Here is a 22527-nt window from a genome sequence, read left to right on the forward strand (position 1 = left end):
AAACCCACTCTAAGGCGGGCTTTACACGCTGCGACATCGCTAGCAATTGCTAGCGATGTTGAGCGCGATAGCACCCGCCCCCGTCGTACATGTGATATCTGGTGCTTGCTGCTGTAGCGAACATTATCGCTGCGGCAGCTTCACACACACATACCTGGTCGGCGACGTCGCTGTGACCGCCCAACAATCCCTCCTTCAAGGGGGAGGTGCGTTTGGCGTCACAGCGACGTCACCGCGACATCACTAAGCGGCCGGCCAATAGAAGCGGAGGGGCGGAGATGAGCGGGACATAACATTCCGCCCACCTTTTTCCTTCCGCATTTCCGGTGAAGGCAGGTAAGGAGATGTTTGTCGTTGCTGCGGTTTCACACACAGCGATGTGTGTTGCTGCAGGAATGACAAACAACATCGTATCTACAGCAGGAACGACATTATGGAAATGAACGAAGTGACACAGATAAGCGATTTTTTACGCTTTTGCGCTCGTTCATCGTCGCACCTAGGATTTACACATTGCGATGTCGCTACCGGCGCCGGATGTGCGTCACTAACGATGTGACCCCGACGATATATCAGTAGCGATGTCGCAACGTGTAAAGCACGCCTAACTTCCAAAAATATTAAGCTTTGATATTTATGAGTCTTTGGAGTTTATTGAGAACATAGTTCTTGATCAATAAAAAAAAATCCTCTAAAATACAACTTGACTAATAATTCTGCACACGGTGTGCGTGTCTGGACTCCCTTCTTCTGACGCCCACTGCACCATACACCCGCTGGGGTAAAACCCTACTTGTGGAGGGACTGTCATACTAGTTGCTAATACCACCTGCCCCAGTGGAGATGTGGCGCCCCTGACCTGGTCAGGCACCACTGAGTACTGCACCCATGCTGGGGACAGTACAATACAGGTAATCCAGAAGGCTGACAGGGGTGTGGTACACAGGCGCATAGTAATCAGCTCTCACACATGTACCCATGAGAGGACCCCTGGGGATCCCAGGAGGGGGAAAAGCCTTGACCTTCACTGGAATAGTGGAGGGGGCCAAAAGCCTCCATCTCCTCTCAAGGGGTGTGGTAAGAGAATCTGGTTGCTAGGTGGCGTAGGCAAGAACAGGAGAGGAGGGGCAGTGAGTCAGTTAGAGCAGAACTCCATAGGGCTCAGTGAGGAGCAGACCTGTGGGGCTGTTGCTGTCTAACAGCGCCCGCGCAGTGGCTACTGACGGGGGAGAACGGTCAACTAGGAGTGCTACCCGAAACCCATCTCAGCTAGAGAGAAGAGCACGGAGTGGGAAGTAAGGAGACTGCTGGAGAGTACCAGGCCCAAACGGGCGGCAGATCCCGAAGCGGAGATAGATCCAGCTTTCTTTTGCTAAACCTGCCGGTGTGGGGCTCTCAAAGCCCACGCCACAACACCACAAAAGCCGCAGCCACGTAGCCACAGTTAGGGCCCATAGCTCACAGGAGGCAAGAAGCTGGAGTGATCTGGCCCAGGCAACAAGCACACGGCAAACGAAGGGGAGTGAGGCTTCAGCAACTTCCCTGGGTGACCCCCATAGGGACTCAAAGTCGGGGTCACCCCAAACCACCAAGGGCTAAGGAAGGCGAGTTAGTAGTCACCCTCACAAGTCAGCCTGAAGGACACCTGGTTCCCGCCTGGTTCATCCCAGCTACGCCCGGGTTACTCACCCTGCCATCAACTGTGAGTAAAACCCCTGAAAGACATTCTGCCTGTGTTGAGTCATTCTGCGCCTTGTGATTCTACACATCTACACAGGGCCCTGGGGCTTGCCTCACTCTCAGGAGGCTATTCCAACTAACTGCACTCACCATCAGCCCCAGGCGTCCCTCAACCTGCAGTGGCGGTCCCTACTGGCCGCAATACTGAGAGTGGCGTCACGACAAACTATCAAAGAAGATCTCCTACCTGTGACCAGATCCAGCCGAGTGGAGTCCCTGAAGGTAATGCACCGACACAATACTTGCGGGGCTTCACAGAGACACTCTGCAGCGGCGGCTCCCTACATTTAGACGAACCACTGCAAGTGGCGTCACAAATAAACTTTATTCAATAATCCCCTGTAAATATCCCCATTACAAAAAGGGCCCAGGGCACGGAACCGAGTAACGGCCACCACCGTGACATTCCCAAGAGAGACACTGCCCGGAACCGAGTACCCCATATTCCTGGGTGCTACAGTAGCCTTATACAGATGTATGCTGGCCGCGTAAAAGAGCAGATAGCATTCAGACCAATGTTATTCAATAAGACTGTTCAGATGACAGTGTCCGTGCAAAATAATTCACAACATGCACTGATGTCTGCCGTATTTCAGATGAGATTCACTTGAGCCCCCTGTATTCTAAAAGGCCATTTACATGCTGCAACATCGCTAACGATATATCGTTGGGGTCACGGTGTTTGTGACGCATATCCGGTGTCGTTAGCGACATCGCAGCGTGTAACACCTATGAGCGACCTTAAACGATCGCAAAAGAGGCAAAAATCGTTGGTCTGTGATACGTCAATCAAAAACGAAAAATCGTTGTCTGGTCAGTAGTGAGCTTGTGTGTCGTTCCTGCGGCAGCACAAATCTCTATTTGTGACACCGCAGGAACGAGGAACAACCTCGTACCTGCGGCCGCCCGCAATGAGGAAGGAAGGAGGTAGGCGGCATGTTCTGGCCGCTCATCTCCGCTCCTCCTCTGCTATTGGGCGGCCATTTAGTGACGCCGCAGTGACATCGCTATGACGCCGAACGCACCTCATCCTTGAAGAAGGGATTGTTCGGCGGTCACAGCGACGTCGCGGAAAAGGTATGTGTGTGAGGCCCTGGACAAGCCAAGTAGTCACAGATAGAGCCCCGCACTACACCAGTCCCCTAACAAGGTGTCAGCAGCCAACCATTTAAACCCTAGTCACCTCCCTCAGTGCTGGATGGACACACCAGGGGGCGGAGCCAGGCGGTTGGCGCACCCACTGAGGAGTTCAGAGAGCCTGAGACAGGAAACCATAGTCAGGACTAAAACACACATCCGTGCCGCTGGTACGTGCTTGGCAGTTTTTTCATGTACCGGCGGCACGTAGACACGTAGACCTATGTTTTCATTATTGTTTGGATACACGTATTTTGGAACGGAACGTGTGTCCGTTCCGTACTTACATGCGTCCGTGTTTTTCTCACGCTGACATGTCCACGTATTCTCTGGCAGCACGGGTGTCACACGGCCCGCACCCGTATCACACGGATGTAGTGTGGATGCGGTTCCGTGTGACACGCGCCGGAGAACACGTGTCATTAATTTAAAAATAAAAAAAACACATACTCACCTCCACCAGCCCTGCAGAATCTTCCGCTGTAAACAGTTGCTGCCAGCCGCCGCTCGTTATGAGCGTGTAAAGGAGGTGGGCGTGCTGTCATGGGCACTAATCTCCGCCCCTCCGCTCGGCCGGAAGCAGCGTCATGGGGAGAGGGCGGGGCTGGAGCCGAAGATCAGAACCCTGGACAGCAGCGTGGACCATGTGAGTATGCAAATTACCGGTTCTCCGTGTGCTAATGCGGATAGCACACGGAGAACACACGTGGACCGCACGTACCCGAGACACGTACTTACCACACGCAACACGCAGGGAAAATATGTGTCTCGTGGCACGTGCGTGTTTTTAACGGATGTGTGTTGGAGGCCTATGTTTGTAGTTTGAGGAGTCTGTTAGTGGAGATGAAGTGGGAGAGAAAGCCACTGCCACGGCAGAGAGATCCCACGGGCCAGCGTCTGCGGGCAAAGGCCTCCTCCGACAATCACAAGCCGGGGAGCGGACTCCTGTATTGCAAGTTCAGGCAGTCCACCATCACACAAACAGGTGCAGGAGAAAGGCAGAGACCACCAACCAGGTGGGGGACCAGACCGCGGCCGGCTGCGGGCACCGACCACCATCACCTTGGTTTACCAGAGACTTGAGTGTGTTACTAATCGTGAGTACATCAGTGCCCTCCGGCCGCCCATCTCCCTGCACTGCCCAACTACTCTCCCCAACGTGTCCCGGGGCCACCATCCCTACCCACGGAGGGGTTAACAACTTGCTGCGCAACATCTCCCCAGGGTGCCCCGTAAACCGCAACGGTGGTGTCTACCTTCACCACAACCCGTGGGTGGCGTCACGAACTTAACACGGCTCCGGCCGTACACCTACATCCCCTAGAACGCCAGCCCCTTTCAGATCGGAGTGACCACAGGGCCCCCGGGTTCGGAGACGCTCGAGCCACCCACCAGCGAGCCCGGATCCGAGCGGCTCGGCTGCGGCCGAGCACGGGGCAGTACATGTGCATGTGACGCTGCCGTAGCGATAATGTTCGCTACGGCAGCGATCACCAATGTCGCACGAACGACGGGGGCGAGTGCTATCGCGCACGACATCGCTAGCTATCGCTGGCGATGTCGCAGCGTGTAAAGCACCCTTTAGTCCGAGTGCCATCTGACAAAACATAGGATCGTACTGAGAACTCAGACCAATGTTATTCTATGGAGCTATAAATACAGTAAGTCTGATTTTTTTTCCTCTGTCAGAAGAAAAACTTGTATCATTTCCAAGTAGTCTCTGTAAGCTGTAAATCGGATCCCACTAAGCCATGCACGTTAATGATTCCACAGAAAAAATCAGACTGCACTTATATGACATCAGAGGACAGTCTGATTTTCACGGACTGACAGATTGGAGGTTCCCTGAGGTTCAGTTCTTGGACCCCTGCTGTTCTCCATCTACATCTTCGGCCTGGGACAGCTCATAGAGTTCCACAGCTTTCAGTATCATATCTACGCTGATTATACACAGATCTGCCTCTAGGGACCTGACATCATCTCCTTACTAACCAGAATTCCACAATGTCTGTCTGCTATTTCATCCTTTTTCTCTGCTCGACTTCTAAAACTGAACATGGAAAAAACAGAATTCATCATCTTTCCCTCTCCTCACTCCACCAACTCACCTGACCTATCCATCAAAGTCAATGGCTGCTCACGGCTGCTCACTTTCCCCACTCACACGTGCTCGCTGCCTGGGAATAACCCGTGACCCTGCTCTCCTTCAAGCCACATATCCAAGCCCTTTCCACCTCCTGCCGATTCCAAATCAAAAATATTTCCCAGCTCTGTACATTCCTTGACCAAGAATCTGCAAAAACACTAGCGCATGTGTGATGCCCTGGCCTATCAGGTCGTCACAGGGTATTGTGCAATCTGCCCTTCTGCACAGTATCCGCATCCTCCTTGGTTACGGATCCCTGTCCTTTGGTGTTTCTAAGATCAGAGCCAGTCAAAACCCTAGGAACACTTTGCACCACACCCACCAGACACACCATTGGGGGGCCTGAAGGGAATAGGGCCACCCACTTGGGAAGGGGAAAGTGAAAAGTGAGAAGAGAGAGAAAAAGTGAAAGAGAAGGAGTGTGGAGTGGTGTCTCTCGAAGTTAGAGGTCACCGGTTTGGGAGCAGGGCTCCCCTGCTGGGTGGCAGACGTTGGTCTGGACCTGGTAGGAGCTGGAACCCCGGTCTCAGGGGATCGTGTCAAGGGGCACGGATCTGCCGAGGAGGGCAGCCGGTGGCCTTGAGCCGTCTCCGGGCAGGTGCCAGGGCACGACGCGGTACGTGGACCCTATGCCGGGAAGTAGCTTCAAGCGTCCTGGTAATTTATCCAACGGGGTGAAGTCTTCAAGATTCATCTCTCACCCGCTCCAAAATCGGGGTACTAGCACAACGAGGGGATAGGACTTTTCCCAAAACACAGTCCAGAAAATCCCAAGCGTGAACCCTGAGAGCAAGCTCTATCCGTTAGCCATACGGGTGAGCGGGACCCGACTAGTTCCACACTACAGGGTCCAAATAGTGAAGAAGGTGCCACGGAAAAGGTCACAGGCTAACAAGCCCGGGGCAAAACCCCCTACCCAAGAAGGCCAAGCATGAACCCTGAGAGCAAGCTCTATCCGTTAGCCATACGGGTGAGCGGGACCCGACTAGTTCCACACTACAGGGTCCAAATAGTGAAGAAGGTGCCACGGAAAAGGTCACAGGCTAACAAGCCCGATGCAAAACCCCCTACCCAAGGAGGGGTTAAACACCTTGCTGCCATACCACCGCCACCGGGCGCTCCCAGCAGCAGCGGTGGTACTCCATCTTACCACGCACCGTGGGTGGCGTCATGAACTTCTAATCCCCCTGTACAGTACATATCCCCCCTTTTACATTCGAGTGTCTGCACGACCCCCACCCGCGTCCCGAGACCCCTCGAGGCACCGCGGTTCCGGATCTGAACGGCTCGGCCGCTGACACGGGAGCGGTACACCTCGAAAAACCTGGCGTCACGAACAGGATACAAGCAGGACCCACTTACCTGGGCGACGTGCGCCTTGAAAGCTGAAAACCGCGAGTCAAGAGTCCTTTTCCTGCCAATTCCGCCATTGTCCACAATCTTTTCACACCAAAACGCTGTCTTCCCCAAGAAAGCACACGAAGCCTAAGCCCCGCCCTTCGTCTTGCGTGTGAGGCCGGAACCGGAAGTTCCCAGAGGGCCACAGCGTGCGAAAGAGTGCTGAGAAAAGACCAAGGGGGCGCGCGAAGATGTCCGCGACAGGCAATGGAGGCGCGGCAGCGCTGCCTCCACCCGACCAGGGTGAAGGAATGTAACCACAGCGGAAAGGGAGCAGGGATGCCAGGACTCTGCAATTACGTTCCTGGACGACACAGTGGCAAGATGGCGGATCGAGACTGGTCCCCAGAACGTGCTATCCCTGGGACCGCGACATGGATAAAGGAGGAGACGGAGCAGCTGTGCAGGAGAATGCGGACGCAGTTCCTGTTTATACTGAACCACTGGAGGGAAGAGATGAGGAGCCTGGCGATGGCGGTGCGAGCCCTTGAGATTGAAATCCCACGTGAAGAGAGGGTAAGCGGTTACCCAGTCCCTTCTGATTGCCCAAATCCGGCCACAGCAGCTGAGGGATCCGGACCGCCCCCGCTCGCGATGAGCACTCCACCGTCACCTACCCCATCCTCGACAGACGCCGAGCTGCCCACACCAACCCCGGCAGCGGAAGCTTCGGTGCCTGTACAAGAAGCTCCAGCTGCGGAGATCCCGACTATGACCCTCAGCGGTCATCCAGACACCGGCCAGACCAGACCTGGCCGCCTCACCGGGCCCGTCCTCAGAGGCGGAGCACCTGGGCCCTGCAACCCGGAGCAGTCGGTCTTTCTACTTACAACTACGGAAGCGGAGCCAAGAAATCCACCAGTTCCGCTACCACGCGGAATCCCTATGGCTGTTGGGGCCGCAAGAGTCCAGATAAAGCCAGAGCCAGATAGGGAGCTGGGGCCGGACGCTGATGCCCCCTACTGGGAACGACACCAGTACCAGCTACAAGCGGAGATCGCAACCGGAGATCGGTGACGACGGGAGCTTGCCACCCATAACAGAGCAGAAAAGGAGCAAGTGAGGAGCGCTGCATCTCGAGTTAAAGGGCTATGGTGCCGTGGCCTTGTGGAGCAATTTGACCCCGAGCAAGTGTGGGGATTCATCCGCGAAGCAGGACTCACAGCTGGGGTGTACAGTATGTGTCCCGATGGGACGTAGCGCAGCACCTCCCTTGGGGCCATCCTGAGCACAATTTTCAACCTGAGGAGATGGTTACCTACACTCGGCATTGCGGGGAGAGGGGCTGGTATGCTCTGGAGGTAACCAAACATGTGATGTTTGAGGAAGGGTTTGTGTCGGCGTCAGTAGCACGTAGTCGCAAAGAAGTGTGGCTACCGGACCCGACGATTTACTATTGAAAAATGTTATAATGCCAGTGGTTTTTCAATGCCATAGAACTGTTAGGTATCGGTGTTTTCGTTTATTGTTTTTCACAGTTTGTTGTTTTTCATATAGATATCAGCAAATGAAAGTTTGAGTAAATTGAAAATGAACGAAGAAGTTACCTGATTAACAACCAAATTTCTTTTCAGTGTGTACAACCGTTACATGGATTCCGTTATATTTTATAGGTATATATAAGTATACATGGACCATGGTCACAGGACTGGCGTGACCAACACAAACTTGTGTATTATAAACAGTTGCACCTCCTGTGCCAACCAGAGTCGTCTAAAGACAACACCCGGGACCTTAACCTGGTCATGGACCCGTGGATAGGTTTCCAGGGGGTCAGGTTGTTTGGGTGGTGGGTTATTGGGTCCGGGACATTGGGACTGGACTGTCACAGGAAGGGGCTGCAACGGAGTAGGTTGAGCCTCCGTTACCATTAAAACTAGTATCGTCCCACTGTTGGACAATGAACTCTTATAAGTTAGTAACGTTTAAGAAAAGTGCCTCCCCTGTGTGGGATAAACCTGTTAATAAATACTGTGCTAATGTTACATTTTCCTTTTTCTACAGTAAAACAAAAATAAACCTCTGATGTCCTGTAGCTCGGGGATGAGCTACGTTTAACCAAGGGGGAATGTGATGCCCTGGCCCAGCAGGTCGTCACAGGGTATTGTGCAATCTGCCCTTCTGCACAGTATCCACATCCTCCTTGGTTACGGATCCCTGTCCTTTGGTGTTGCTAAGATTAGAGCCAGTCAAAACCCTAGGAACACTTTGCACCACACCTACCAGACACACCATTGGGGGGCCTGAAGGGAATAGGGCCACCCACTTGGGTAGGGGAAAGTAAAAAGTGAGAAGAGAGAAGAGAGAGAAAAAGTGAAGGACAAGGAGTGTGGAGTGGTGTCTCTCGAAGTTAGAGGTCACCAGTTTGGGAGCAGGGCTCCTTGAGACTACTAGGTGGCAGACGTTTGTCTGGGCCTGGTAGGAGCTGGGTCCCCGGTCGCAGGGGATCGTGTCAAGGGGCACGGATCTGCTGAGGAGGGCAGCCGGCGGCCTTGAGCCATCTCCGGGCAGGGGCCAGGGCACGTGGACCCTAGGCCGGAATGTAGCTTCAAGCATCCTGGTAATTTACCCGACGGGGGTGAAGTCTTCAAGATTCATCCCTCACCCGCTTCAAAATCGGGGTACTAGCGCAACAAGGGGATAGGAGTTTTCCCAAAACACAGTCCAGAAAGTCCCAAGCGTGAACCCTGAGAGCAAGCTCACTCCGTTAGCCATACGGGTGAGCGGGACCCGACTAGTTCCACACTACAGGGTCCAAATAGTGAAGAAAGTGCCACAGAAAAGGTCAAAGACTAACAAGCAACACCAAGGGCACGGATCCAAGCGTGCTCCCTCCTTGCTGCCGCGGTGCTCAGAATTCTGGTTTACAAGCTGTCGGTGTCAGTATTCTTGGACTGAGTGAGTACGCAGAAATTCTTTCCTCTCCCAACGGCACCCCTTCGCTACCATCACCGGGCCCTGGGGCAAAAACCCCTACCCAAGAAGGGGTTAAACACCTTGCTGCCATACCACCGCCACTGGGCGCTCCCAACAGTAGCGGTGGTACTCCATCTTACCACGCACAATGGGTGGAGTCATGAACTTCTAATTCCCCTGTACATATCCCCCGTTTTACATTCGAGTGTCCACATGACCCCCACCCGGGTCTGGAGCCCCCTCGAGCCACCGCGGTTCCGGATCCGAGCAGCTCGGCCGCTGACACGGGGGCGGTACACATGCCCTTATTATCTCCTGGCTCGACTACTACAACCTCCTGCTCTGTGGCCTCCCTTCTAACAGTCTTGCACCCTTACATTTTATCCTACACTCTGCTGCCCGACTAATCCACCTGTCCCCCCGCTATTCCCTGGCCTCTCTTCTCTGCCAATCTCTTCACTGGCTTCCCATTGTTCAAAGACTCCAGTTTAAAACACTAACCATGACATACAAAGCCATCCCCAACCTGTCTCCTGCATGCATCTGTGACCTAGTTTCCCAGTATATACCTGCATGCAACCTCCGATCATCACAAGATCTCCTTCTATCCTGCCCACTTATTTCCTCTTCTCACAATCACATACAAGATTTCTTCTGTGCCTCCTCCATACTCTGGAACACTTTACTACAACATATCAGACTATCGCCCACCGTGGAACCCTTCAAAATGAACTTGAAGACTCACCTATTCAGACAAGCCTACAACCTACAATAACCCTCAGTCCGCTATAGTGCTGCACGACCAGCTCTGTCCTCACCTACTGTATCCTCACCCATCCCCTGTAGACTGTGAGCCCTCAAGGGCAGGGTGCTCTCTCCTCCTGTACCAGTCTGTTACTTGTCTATGTACGCCCCCACCTTCTCACATGTAAAGCGCCATGGAATACATGGCACAATAATAATAATAATAATAATAATAAAAAATAATGGAGACGATAATTTTTTTTTCAATTTTCTCCACTTCCAAGACTATCGGACCAAACTCTGATCATAGTGTGATTAGCACAATCCGACTGATTTTCTTAAATAAGAAAACATGCTCTGGTCTGCCCCAACCTTTTTCAAGTCTGTAAGTGTGCAAAAAAGATTGCCTCCCATACGGATCAATCGTATAGCATCACATTTTTTCAGATATTTTGCCCTTTTTGACATAACAAAACAATGTTTGTTCTTCTACATTTTTTTTTCATGTTACTGTACAAAGGCAAATGCCATACGGATGTAAAAACAGACATAAGGATGGAATACATGTAGATCACAATATGAATGAACATTGTTTTATTCTGACATTTTTTCATACACTTGCCTGAACCCAGCCATAAAACACCATGCAGCATTTTTGACCAAAGCAAAAACAGTACAATAAACAATGTGTAAATCAAGTCTGGGGCCATTTTTCCACAGACAGATTTTAGTCATTATTTTGCAGTAGTACTTGTAGGCCAAAATCAGGAGTGGTTCCCAAAAGACGTTTTGAAGAATTTGGTGCAAGAAACTTCAACAAATGCCACAAGACAAAAAGAAAAATGACTTTAAAAAAGGCCACAAATGAATAATTAGGCCTGTAGTGTTTTCTGAACGTGTAGTAGTATTTTTTTTTAATGCAGCATCCTCTAAATATAGTGTATTTCTGGGTGTTTCCTTAAAAGGCTTATCCATGGGACTTAAAAAATGGCAGAAAAAAAGCATGGTTTAAATATTAGAAGATAAAACACTTGTAAAAAAAACACTAAAAAAGTATACATTTAAAGGCTATAAAATAGATAATCTGAACATAAATACAAAAGTGACAATGAGTATAGGGTGATGAACCCTAAGCAAACTTATGAATAATGATAAATCCTACAAGATGATGGAGTCATAAACCCAGACAACAAATAAGTATAGAATACATCAATTTATTGAAAGAGCAAATCAGATAAAATATAAGATGGTCATATGTAAGACACAAAAAAACGCATGCGCCGTTTGAGCGGTTTTTGATTGTTCTCAGCTACTGAGAGATATATCTGGCCAACTCACATATAAATAGTTACAGCCCCAGAGGAAGCCCACACGAAACGCGTATCAGGGCTGCATGCTACTATTGAGGCAGATAGAGAAATGGGTAACTCGCTGTGGGTCACTTATGATTTATGTTGTCCATGTCCAGTGATTCATAGCAGCAACTGACTTTTATCTCCACTGATGGTTTTCAATCCATGTATTGTGTATTGCTCCACTTGTTTGGACTTCCTATCTGATACATGGGACAGTATATGTCTTGTGGACGGGGGCCGGACCGCCGCAGGAGCTGCTCGGTTCCGCGTTCGTTACTGTGGCTCGAGTGGTAGCTGGACCTGGGGCTCGTGCGGCCGTTCATCCTCACAACCATAGGAAGGGTGGGTATTCACAGGGGATTAGTTTGTCAGTGACGCCACCCGTGGGTTGCAGTGAGAGTTGGTAGCACCGCCGCTGCCTGGTGATGGGACGCCCGGGGCTGATGGAGCGGGGCAGCAGGATGGAATCCCTTCCACGGCTAGGGGAGGTGTAGTCCCGGGGCCCAGGTGAATGGGAGTAATGGCTGGTATTCACAGTTCCAAAGAATTGCACACAGAGTCCAGGGGTAAATCAAATTGCCAGTGACCGGTTGCCTCTGGCGGGTGTATTCTGGTCCCACACCCTGGTGTAGCAAACAGGGGTCCCTTCATCCTGCACTCAGTGTTTGTGTCTTCAATGGGACAACTCTGCTTGAAATGGGGAAGTCCACTCCTGGTACTTTGTATGTTGGGAGCTGTGGCCTGCGAAATCTGACCCTTGGGATATCTGTGGGTTCTGGCAGACACCCTATCCCCCGTGTTGGGCTTCCGTTTCGCTCTCTGGGCTTACTGTGGAACAAGGCCTGAAATCTTGTCCCCGGCTGGTCAATTGACAAGGGGCTTGAAACCTTCCTTGCCCTGGGGTCCAGGCACCCCGACTGTGCATGGCCTCTGGACCGGATTCCCGCTGTCGGCACCAGCGGGCTACAACTCTGCCCCGGTCCTCTTAAGGTCTCCCGCGACCGGATCTCCGTCGCCTGTGGTCCTGCCTGCCGTCTGCCACCCAGTCCGGTAGTCCAGGGGCCCCAACCCCTGACTCCGCTTTCACTGCATACTCCAACTTCGACTTAAACGTTCCCTAAACTGACGTGTTCCCTCCTCTGACACCCCAGGACCCCTAGGCAGGCGCTCCCATCTGCCTGGTCCTGCCCACTGGTTTGTCCCTATTGTCATGGGGGGGTGACTAGGCTTTACTGGCTGGTATTGTGCACCTGGGTGTGGGTTTTGTGTTGGTATGCCAAGGAGGATGGAGTCTTGTACCTGAGAGATTTGTACAACCTCTGTGACTAACTGGTTTTGCCAGGGCGTCACATATGTAAATACTCCCCCAATGTGGCTGCCACTCTATACACTGTGCCTCACTGTGCCCTACATTTTTTGTGCCTTACCTCTGATCATCATATATTTTTTCTGATTTGCTGTTTCAATAAAGTGATGTATTTTGTAGTTACCTATTGTCTGGGTTTATGATTACATCATCTTGTAACATTTATAGGTTATATTTACAGTTTTTAAGGGCCAAGCTCATCAAGGTGTTTTCAGCAGAATTGTATTCTAAGGCTATGTGCCCACGCTGCGGAAAATTCGCTGAATTTGCCGTGATTTTTTCGTGGAAATTTCGCAGATTTTTCAAAAATCCGCAGTACAGTGAGTCCCCAGCCATTTCTATGGGATTTTGGAACTGCTGTGCCCATGCTGCGTTTTTTTCCGCAGCGGAAATAATGCGAATTTCCCTGTGGAAAAATCTGCAGCATGTGAATTATTCCTGCGGATTTCTCCGCAGGATCCTATACTTACCTGCCTTGATAGCAGACACCGGAGTCACTTCCTCCAGTGCAGAGGAGCGTGGTGGAGCCAGGAACAGGAAGGAGGAGTAGGGTGGGGCCTGCATGAGCTCCGGTCATGTGACAGCCAGAGCTAATTCAGGCCTGCCCACCTTCTCCTGCACAGTGCAGACACGGCTGGAGACGGAGAGTGAAGTGCTGCGTGATGGAGGTAAGTATGAACGCCCCGATCACTGCAGCACTTGTTCTGCATTGAGGATACAGTGCCGAAGCCATGGTACTGTATCCTCAATGCAGAATGACCGCAGCATATCCGCAGCACATCCGCATTATGTAAACAGACAAAGTTGTTCTGCGGATTTCTGGGAGCTCCTGCGGAATGTCCTGCGGATATATCCGCAGAACACTTTCCCTTTGGGCACATAGCCTAAATGTCTAAAAAATTTTGCTCAACTCAAAATTGCGGGGAAAAAAAACGTACATTTTTTTTATTCTACTCCCAACCAGCTCTGCCTACTTTTAATAAGGAGCTGAGGCAGGATGAGGCGTAATCAATCGCTTCTGACAAATTCATAATAATTTAGGCCAGAAATGTACTCCAGAAGAATTTTTCTTTTCCTGATGCCTTTCCTTAAGCGGTTTTGAGGATTTTTTCCTGAAGAGTTCTGTTGTGTTATAGCAGTTCCTGGAAGAGCAAACTTTTACTGTGTACCTCTCATTAGCAAAGAAGCGCAAAATGAAACGTGAAGATCATTGCCCTTAAAGGGCACTTTACACGATGCGATATCAATACCGATATCGCTAGCGAGCGTACCCGCCCCCGTCAGTTGTGCATCACAGGCAAATCGCTGCCCGTGGCGCACATTGCTAACACCCGTCACACGGACTTACCTTCCCTGTGTCGTCGCTCTGGGCGGCGATCCACCTCCTTTCTAAGGGGGCGATTTGTGCGGCGTCACAGCAACGTCACACGGCAGCCATCCAATAGCAGAGGAGAGGCGGAGATGAGCGGCTGGAACATGCCGCCCACCTCCTTCCTTCCTCATTGCCGGTGGACGGAGGTAAGGAGATGTTCGTCGTTCCTGCGGCGTCACACATCGCTACTGACCTGACAACGATTTTTCATAAATAGACGACCTCTCTCAGACAAAACGATTTTTGCCTCTTTTGCGATCGTTTAAGGTCGCTCCAGCCTGTCACACGCTGTGATGTCGCTAACGACGCCGGATGTGCGTCACAAACACCGTGACCCCAACGATATATCTTTAGCGATGTCGCAGCGTGTAAAGGCAGATGGGGAATCTTCAGTCATCCAAAGATTTTACATGGCAGATATAGAATTGCAATATTTCCCTGCTAGACCTCACTTGATATCAACATGAGCCATAAATCTGTGATCTGAGGATAAATTGGCTTCTGTGGCTTCAAGTGCCATGATTTTAATCTTTGGGAAACCACAGAAATGTAATATCAACCCAAATTATGGATATATCACAGTCATCTTCAATGTACAGTATCTAGGGTGGTGAAAGTATACCCAGAAACATGGCAGTCTGATTATTCCAGGGGATCCTGTGGGAAAATATGACATTAATTAATATTACGTCTTTTTTTTTTAAATTCTTTTATTTATAAATGTAATCCTTTAACAATACACGTAACAGTTCTTAATATCAAATGGACCTTTGTAAGATACATTCAACACACCAAAAAATAGGACATAAGGCACACTTTACATTTTTACATCGTGACAAAAAATGTTCCCGCAAATGCCCCCTTTCAGGTGTAGCCTGACATTCAGGGTTCCATCTAGCTTTTTCAAAGAATAAATTCACATTTAACAGGTAACATAAGTAACTCACCAAGAATAGTAAGAAGCGAAAGAGAAAAAGACCAGAAAGAAAGCAAGGGAAATAAAACAAAGAATAGAAAAGAGTGAGAAACTGGGGAAAAGGAGGAGGGGGGGGGCTGGGAGGTGGAGGGGCCAGGTGAGGGTAAGAAGGGGTGGGGGGCTGGGGTCTGGGCATCCGCTTATGTATTACCTTCTGTGCTTCCCTCAGTCGCCTCAACACTGCCCACCAGAGCACCATAGTCCTCCGAGTGCTGGAAGTCCATCCACTCCCTCCATGTGGCCCAAAATTTCTCATATGAGTCGTGTAATGATGAAGGTAGATCCTCCATATACATGAGGTCATTGACCTTATTGATCCATTGAACCAGCGAGGGGGGTGCCGTGCTCCTCCATCTTTCTGGGATGCACACTCTCGCCGCCATGATGAGGAATTTCCTCAAAGATTTTTTATATATTTTTTCAGACGTCCCGCAGTGATGTAACAGGGTGGCAGCAGGTCCTAATTCCTCCTCTCCACCCGTCACCCGTGAAATGATATCAGACACTCCCCTCCAGAAGGGCCGGATCGCCTCACATTCCCAGAACACGTGTAGAATGTTGCCCTCTGCTGTGCCACACCGCCAGCATATGGGATCAACCGTTGGGAACATCGCATGTAACCTCGAAGGTACTCTGTACCATCTGGTTAGCAGCTTGTAGCTAGCCTCTTGAAACCTGAAGCTGATGGAGGATGTGTGCGCCAATCTGAAGACCCTTTCCCACTGTGTTGGTGTCAGCTGGATTCCCAGATCCCGTTCCCACTGTGAAGCAAAAGGGGGGATTTGTTGGTCCGGGGGCGAAGATAGGAGCGAATATACTGCCGAAAGAGAATGCCGTATCGTGCCTGGTCCCATACATATTTGTTCAAACTGTGTCTTGGGTCTCTGAAAGAGGGATCTGGCTGGAAGGCTACTGAAAAAGTGTGCCAGTTGCAAGCATCTCCAATGACCAAGTGAGATGGGATCCTGTTTAGCTGCCAATCCCTCTACCGACGGCCAGGTGTCCCGGTTTCCAAAGTCCTCTACCCGATCCACCCCGCCCCAAACCCAAGACTGAAAAACTGGATCCGCTCTGCCTGGCTCAAAGGCAGGATGGCTCAGGATTGGCGTCAAGCTCGATTGCCTGGGTAACATTTCTGATTGCACCTTCCCCGTATTACAGTATGTCACAGTTGACCCGATAGTTGGATGTGTTTTCAAGCTGGCAGGGACCTCCGAGAGCACCCATGGCAATTTGTTGAGGGGAATTGGGGAAAAGGACTGCTCAATTTGTATCCAAGCCTTTTGAGACCCGTTCCTGCACCAATCAATCATTCTAGTTAGATGACCTGCTAAATGATACCTTCTCATGTCTGGCAGCCCAATCCCCCCACTACACTTGGTCCTGTGCAAGATAGCTCTTTTTATTCGTACCGATTTACCTGCCCAAATGAAGGAGGACTGAATGGACTCCAGAGATTTGAAAAATCCTGAGGGTATTTTGATTGGGAGCGCCTGCAGTAGATATAGAATTCTAGGTAAGATATTCATTTTGTAAATCTGGCTTCTGCCAAACCAAGAGAGTAATGATTTCCCCCATCTGTCACAGTCCAGCCTAATGGAAGACAGCAGAGATGGGAAATTCTGAGAGTAGAGCAGACCGAGATCCCCAGTCAGCCGTATCCCCAGGTAATTTAGAGATTGGGATGCCCATCGGAAATTAAACGATCCCTTCAACTCTTCCACCTCTTTGGATGAGAGATTTATGTTAAGGGCCTCAGATTTCGTGAAATTGATCTTGAAATTTGATAAACTGGAGTATCTCTGGAATTCCCTCATTAAGTTGGGCAGGGAGATCCTGGGGGCTGACACGAAAAACAGGAGATCGTCCGCATATGCAGCTACTTTGTGCGTAACATGGCCCACCCCAATACCCACAATATCTGAGTTGGCTCGTACGTGTCTGAGGAAGGGTTCTAGCGTCAAGATGAAGATTAAGGGAGACAGCGGACATCCCTGACGGGTGCCATTAGATATTTTAAATGGGTCCGACAGAATCCCATTCACTCGGACTCTCGCCGAGGGTACCGAGAATAAAGACATGATCCAACCCATCATTCCACTTCCCAACCCCAGACACCCGAGCGTGGCTTCCATAAAGGTCCAATCCACTCTATCAAAAGCCTTTTCGGCATCAGTTGACAGCAGGATAGAGGGTAGACCCCCAATTTTAGCTTTATATATCAAATTAATGGCCTTAACTGTGTTATCACGTGCCTCACGACCCGCCATAAACCCCGCCTGATCTGGGTGGATTATTTGAGAGATCAGAGGTGCCAGCCTGCTTGCAAGGATTTTAGCAAATAATTTTGTATCTACATTCAACAGGGATATCGGGCGATAGCTAGCACATTGTGTTGAGTCTTTCCCCATCTTAGGTATTACCGTGATGTGTGCTCTCAATGAATCTGCATTGGGAGTTGAGCCCTCTGAAGCCCTAGAATTAAAGGCTGACAGGAGGTGTGGGGATATAATCTCCTTACGTTTTTTGTAGTATACGAGGGGGAGTCCATCAGGCCCAGGCGCCTTTCCCGATTTGGATGACCCTATTGCGTCCACCAGCTCTTGATTTGAAATTGGAGTTTCCAATGCGGCTATCTCGGAGTCTGTCAACCGCGGCATTTTTGCTTCTCTGATGTACTCTGAAATTTTACTTTTAATACATGATTTTGACAAAGTGGGGTCATGTGTCTCTAAATTATATAAGGATGCATAGAATTTTTGGAACGTCTCCGCAATTTCTGCCGAAGAATGTAATATTGAGCCCTGAGGGTGTGTAGGGGAAATTTTTGATATAAAGGTTGTCGCCTGTTGTTGTCTGAGTGCTCTCGCTAATGTCTTGCTACACTTGTTCCCATATTCATAAAAATGTCTACGGCATCTATTAAGGACCCCTTTTGTCTTGCTGTTAAGTAATTTCCGTAGCTCGTCCCGGACTTTGAATAAGGCTCCTCCCACCTCCGCCGAGGGCATCTGCTTATGTTGTGTCTCCAGATCTCTCAGCTGTGTTAGCAGTCTGTTGACCTCTAGTTCCCTTTCCCTCTTTCTTCTTGCCCCTTGCTGTATGAGAACCCCTCGAATAACACATTTGTGGACCTCCCAGACCGTCGTTGGTGATGTATCCCCACCCGTGTTCAACGTAAAGTATTCAGTCAGGGAGTTCTGTACTGATTGAAGGCTTTCAGGGTCCTCCAGTAGGGAAGTGTTCAGTCTCCACTGCTACTGCTGTGGAAACGGAGACTGTAGCACCATAGACACGGTGCAAAGTGCATGGTCAGAGAATGTAATGCTATCTATCTGGGCTTTGGAGATCCTTTTGAGGTCTTTATGTTTTATAAAAAAGTAGTCCAATCTGGAGTATACAACATGTGCATTTGAATAGAAAGAGTAGTCCCTGTCAGTCGGGTGCAACAATCTCCATGTGTCCACACGCTGCTGCTCATGTAATAAGCACCGCAGCCTGCGGAGGGTTGATGTAGGATGTGCAGAGGCCCCCGAGGAGGTGTCCTTAGCTGGGTTTAGAGTGATATTGAAATCCCCCCCTATAATGAGTGTCCCCTCCACGAAATCCTCCATAGTTTCAACAAATCCGGCCAGGGTATCAATTTGCTCTACATTGGGGAGGTATATAGAAGCTATTGTGTAAATATGCGTAGCGATCCTGCCCTTCACCAACAATAGCCGTCCCCTGTCATCACTGCGAGAGTCCATGAATTCCCAAGGGATGGAGCGCGAGATAAGAATACTAGTACCTCGGGATTTCGGGTCTGGCGAGAAGCTATGATACGCCTCACGGAACCAGCGTGATGTCAATTTAAACGGTTTATGTTTGCACAGATGCGTTTCTTGCAGGAAAGCAATTTGGACCCCCGTTTTTTTTAACCTATTTGCCAGGATAGACCTCTTACCCGGGCTATGTAAACCTTTCACATTCAATGTCCCACATTTCACCTCCGAGTTCCCTGGTTTATGCATGTTGGGTCAGAAACAGTGTTGGATCCCCTACAAAACACTGACAGGTGCGGGAAAGTGGGGTAAGGATCGAGTGGGAGGGGGGGGATCAAGAATCAGGTAGAAAAAAGAACTAGAAGCAAAAAAGAAAGAGCAGAGAGAGAAAAAAAAAAAAAAGCGATAAGTATTAGCAGACAGAAAATATGAACAGTAAAAGCTGGCCTAAAGGAATGGCCAGTAAGTTTCACACAATAAAACTATGCAGTCTCTGAAGAACTTAGGGACCTGGTGCTTTCCAGATGGGAGAACCACCCTTGGGGTGTGTGGAAGACCAAGGGCAAAAGCTAAACAAGCTCGAGGCAGAAATGACAATATTATAGTGAACTGAAAACCCACGTCTCACCTCCCCGTTACACGACAGGGCAGTGAGAGGCACATTTCTTAGAAGAACAACACGTTTATCAGACTATCCATCAACATTATCAATTGAAGGGTCCATGTGAGACCCCCTCAGGGGGAGAGAGAGAGAGGGAGAGGGGGAGAGAGAGACAAAGAGAGGGGGTGTGAAAGGGAGAGCGAAAGAGAGAAAAGGGGAAGAAAGGGGAGAAAAAGATAAAGAAGAGAGAGAGTGGAGGAAGAGAGAAAAAGGGGCGAAAGAGAAACGACGGAGCACAGAGAGAGAGAAGAAAGAGAGAAAGGGACGAGAGAGAAAAGGAGGAGCAAGAGGAGAGAGGAGAAAGAGAGGGAAGAGAGAGAGAAGAGAGAGAGAGAAAAAGAGAGAAAAGGGAGGAACACAAACGGACAAAAGAGAGCATAGAGGGGGAATAATAATCTCTCCACCTCTTTCCCTCCCACCCAAGAAAAGAGATAAATACATTTCAAGTAGCAATTAACCCAATATTTATGATGATCGCGTCCGGCCTATAAGGGGCCATCCTCCCACATCTCCGGCTCCCCCCACCACAAGATAGAAAACCGCAATCAGACCCAAGTCTTCAATCTGGCTCCTCCTGGGAAGATTCTCCGGCCGGCTTGGGATCTCTGGAACTCTTCTGAGGTCTTGCACGGCGGCGTCCACCTCCTCTTCTTCTTTGGGGTAACCCGGCAGGTCTGTCCATATGTAGCCAGTTAGGGATTTCTACTGCCGGTGTATCAAGAAATTGGAAGAGACTCTCCACCTCCTCCGGCCGCTTCAGCAGATATTGGTCTCCATTGTGGCGTACTATTAGGTGAAATGGATGTCCCCATCTGTAAGATGCTCCTTTCTCTTTAATTTTTTGTAGAATAGGGAGGAGCTGACGCCTCATATACAGGGTTCTGGCTGATATGTCAGGAAAAATCTTGATTTCCGACCCTTCGTAAGAGACGGTTCCATGGACCCATGCCTTCCTCAGTATGGCTTCTTAATCCGTGTAGTAATGCAGTCTGCACAGAACATCTCTCGGCTGTGCTGTGTCACCCGGCCCCTGGCGGAACACTCTGTGGACTCTGTCGATCACATAAGGGGAGTCCTCTGCAGCTCCCATCACTTTGTTGAAAATTAAAGCTACAGACTTAGGGAGGGCTGCTGCTGCTATCTCTTCTGGGATGCCTTTCAAACGAATATTATTTCGCCTCCCCCTGTTTTCTTGATCATCTAACAAGATGGCGACATTTTGCAGATGTGTATTAGATTTGGATAGATTTTGCTCCAGTGTGTTAACTCTTTCAAATAGTGTAAACACATCATTCTCCACTGCAGTGGTGCGTGTATCCAGAGCATCAATGTCCCCTTTCACAATGGACAGAGCCCTCTCATGTGCCGCCTCCATTTTAGTAACTAGATTGTGCAGGTCATGTTTGGTGGGGAGAGCAGCCAGCAGCTGCAGGATGCGCTCTGTATCTACAGTGGAGCTTCCTGGGTTTACTCGTTGTGTGATCTGACCTCCATTTTGGTTCCCCTGACTGTGTGGGGATTGACGGCTTTGGGAGCCTGACAACTCCTGACATGCCTGGGAGGCCCTGCTTTCATTACCCCCATGCATATCTCCATCAGTGCCCAGACTCCTGCTCTCTTCACCAGCCTGGCTCATCAAGCTCTGCTGTGGGGCCTGAACTCCATCGCCCCCCTCCTTCTGAGTATTCTGTGCAACAGCCTCACCTCCTGTATACCCCTGCACCACTGGTCTCTGTGACGAAAGCGGAGATCTCGGTCCAAGCTGATTTCTGACGGTACCGCCCTGTACCTGCACGCCATGCATCGCCACCGCCACTTCTGTCCCGCTGCCACCACTGACGGCTGCTATAGCTGCAGGCACCTGCCTCATGGATGCAGGCGCCATTACTGGAGCAGGCCTGGAGACCGGAGAGAGCTTCCCCCCTTTGAACAGACGATCCACTGCTGCGCTGCTGCTTCTCAGGGCCGGTGGTCCGGTCTGTGGTGCTGTGCCTCTCTTCCCCGGCATGTTAGAGAGTGCCAGGTGGGTTTTGCTATGTTATTTGCCACCTCAGCCTGCAAGAGCTCCTACAGAGCACGTCTGCTTGCCATCAAGCTCAAGCCACGCCCCCCTAATATTACGTCTTTGTACCACTTTTCTCAACATACAATTAGCCATCCTCCTCTAACCTGACCAGGGGCAGGGGTGTGACTCTGTATAATATCTCCTCCAGAAAACCTTATTGTCAATTCCAGGAAAGACAATGTATATTGCAAATCTGTTCAAATTTCTGTGGTGATCTCCTCTGCCGGAAGCGCTGACTGATCCCATTCGTAATACACTTCTGTATTTATTCCTTTTATTTTATACTGTTTTTGATTTTATGTATGCCTTTTATTTACTCTTTTTGTAACCCATTAAGCACTGTACCTTATTTTTCATATATTAAATAAAAAATGTATTACATTTGTTCCTTGCTGCTCTAAACATCCCCACAACTTCAAAGAAGGAAAGTATAGCTTGGTTGTGGTTCACTCTTCCATAAAGGGCAGATTTGTGGATTATATAACTAATAGTTGTACTGTGGACAAATTCTCCCACCTGAGCTGTGGATCTCTGCAGATCCTCCAGTGACCACGGACCTCCTGGCTCTGTCTTTAGTACTTTCCTTGCTTGGGATGTCAGTACAGGTGGATGGGCATGCTTCGGTGGGTTTGCAGTTGTGCCATACTCCATTTTAGGATAATGGACTGAACAGTGCTCTGTGACATGTTCTGAGCTTTGACTATTTTTTATGCCCTAACCCTGCTTTCTCCCCCCTCCAGTAGCTATGATGCTGCAAACAACTCTGTCTTGATGAAACCTGTATTTCCCTGACAGGTTCCTTGACAAGGGAATACTGCAGTCTGGATTTTCTGGATTTTCAAAAACAAATGCCCCTTTGTTCATTACAAAAACTAGATACCTTTAAA

This window comes from Anomaloglossus baeobatrachus, chromosome 9 (assembly GCF_048569485.1).
Source record: "Anomaloglossus baeobatrachus isolate aAnoBae1 chromosome 9, aAnoBae1.hap1, whole genome shotgun sequence".
NCBI lineage: Eukaryota > Metazoa > Chordata > Amphibia > Anura > Aromobatidae > Anomaloglossus > Anomaloglossus baeobatrachus.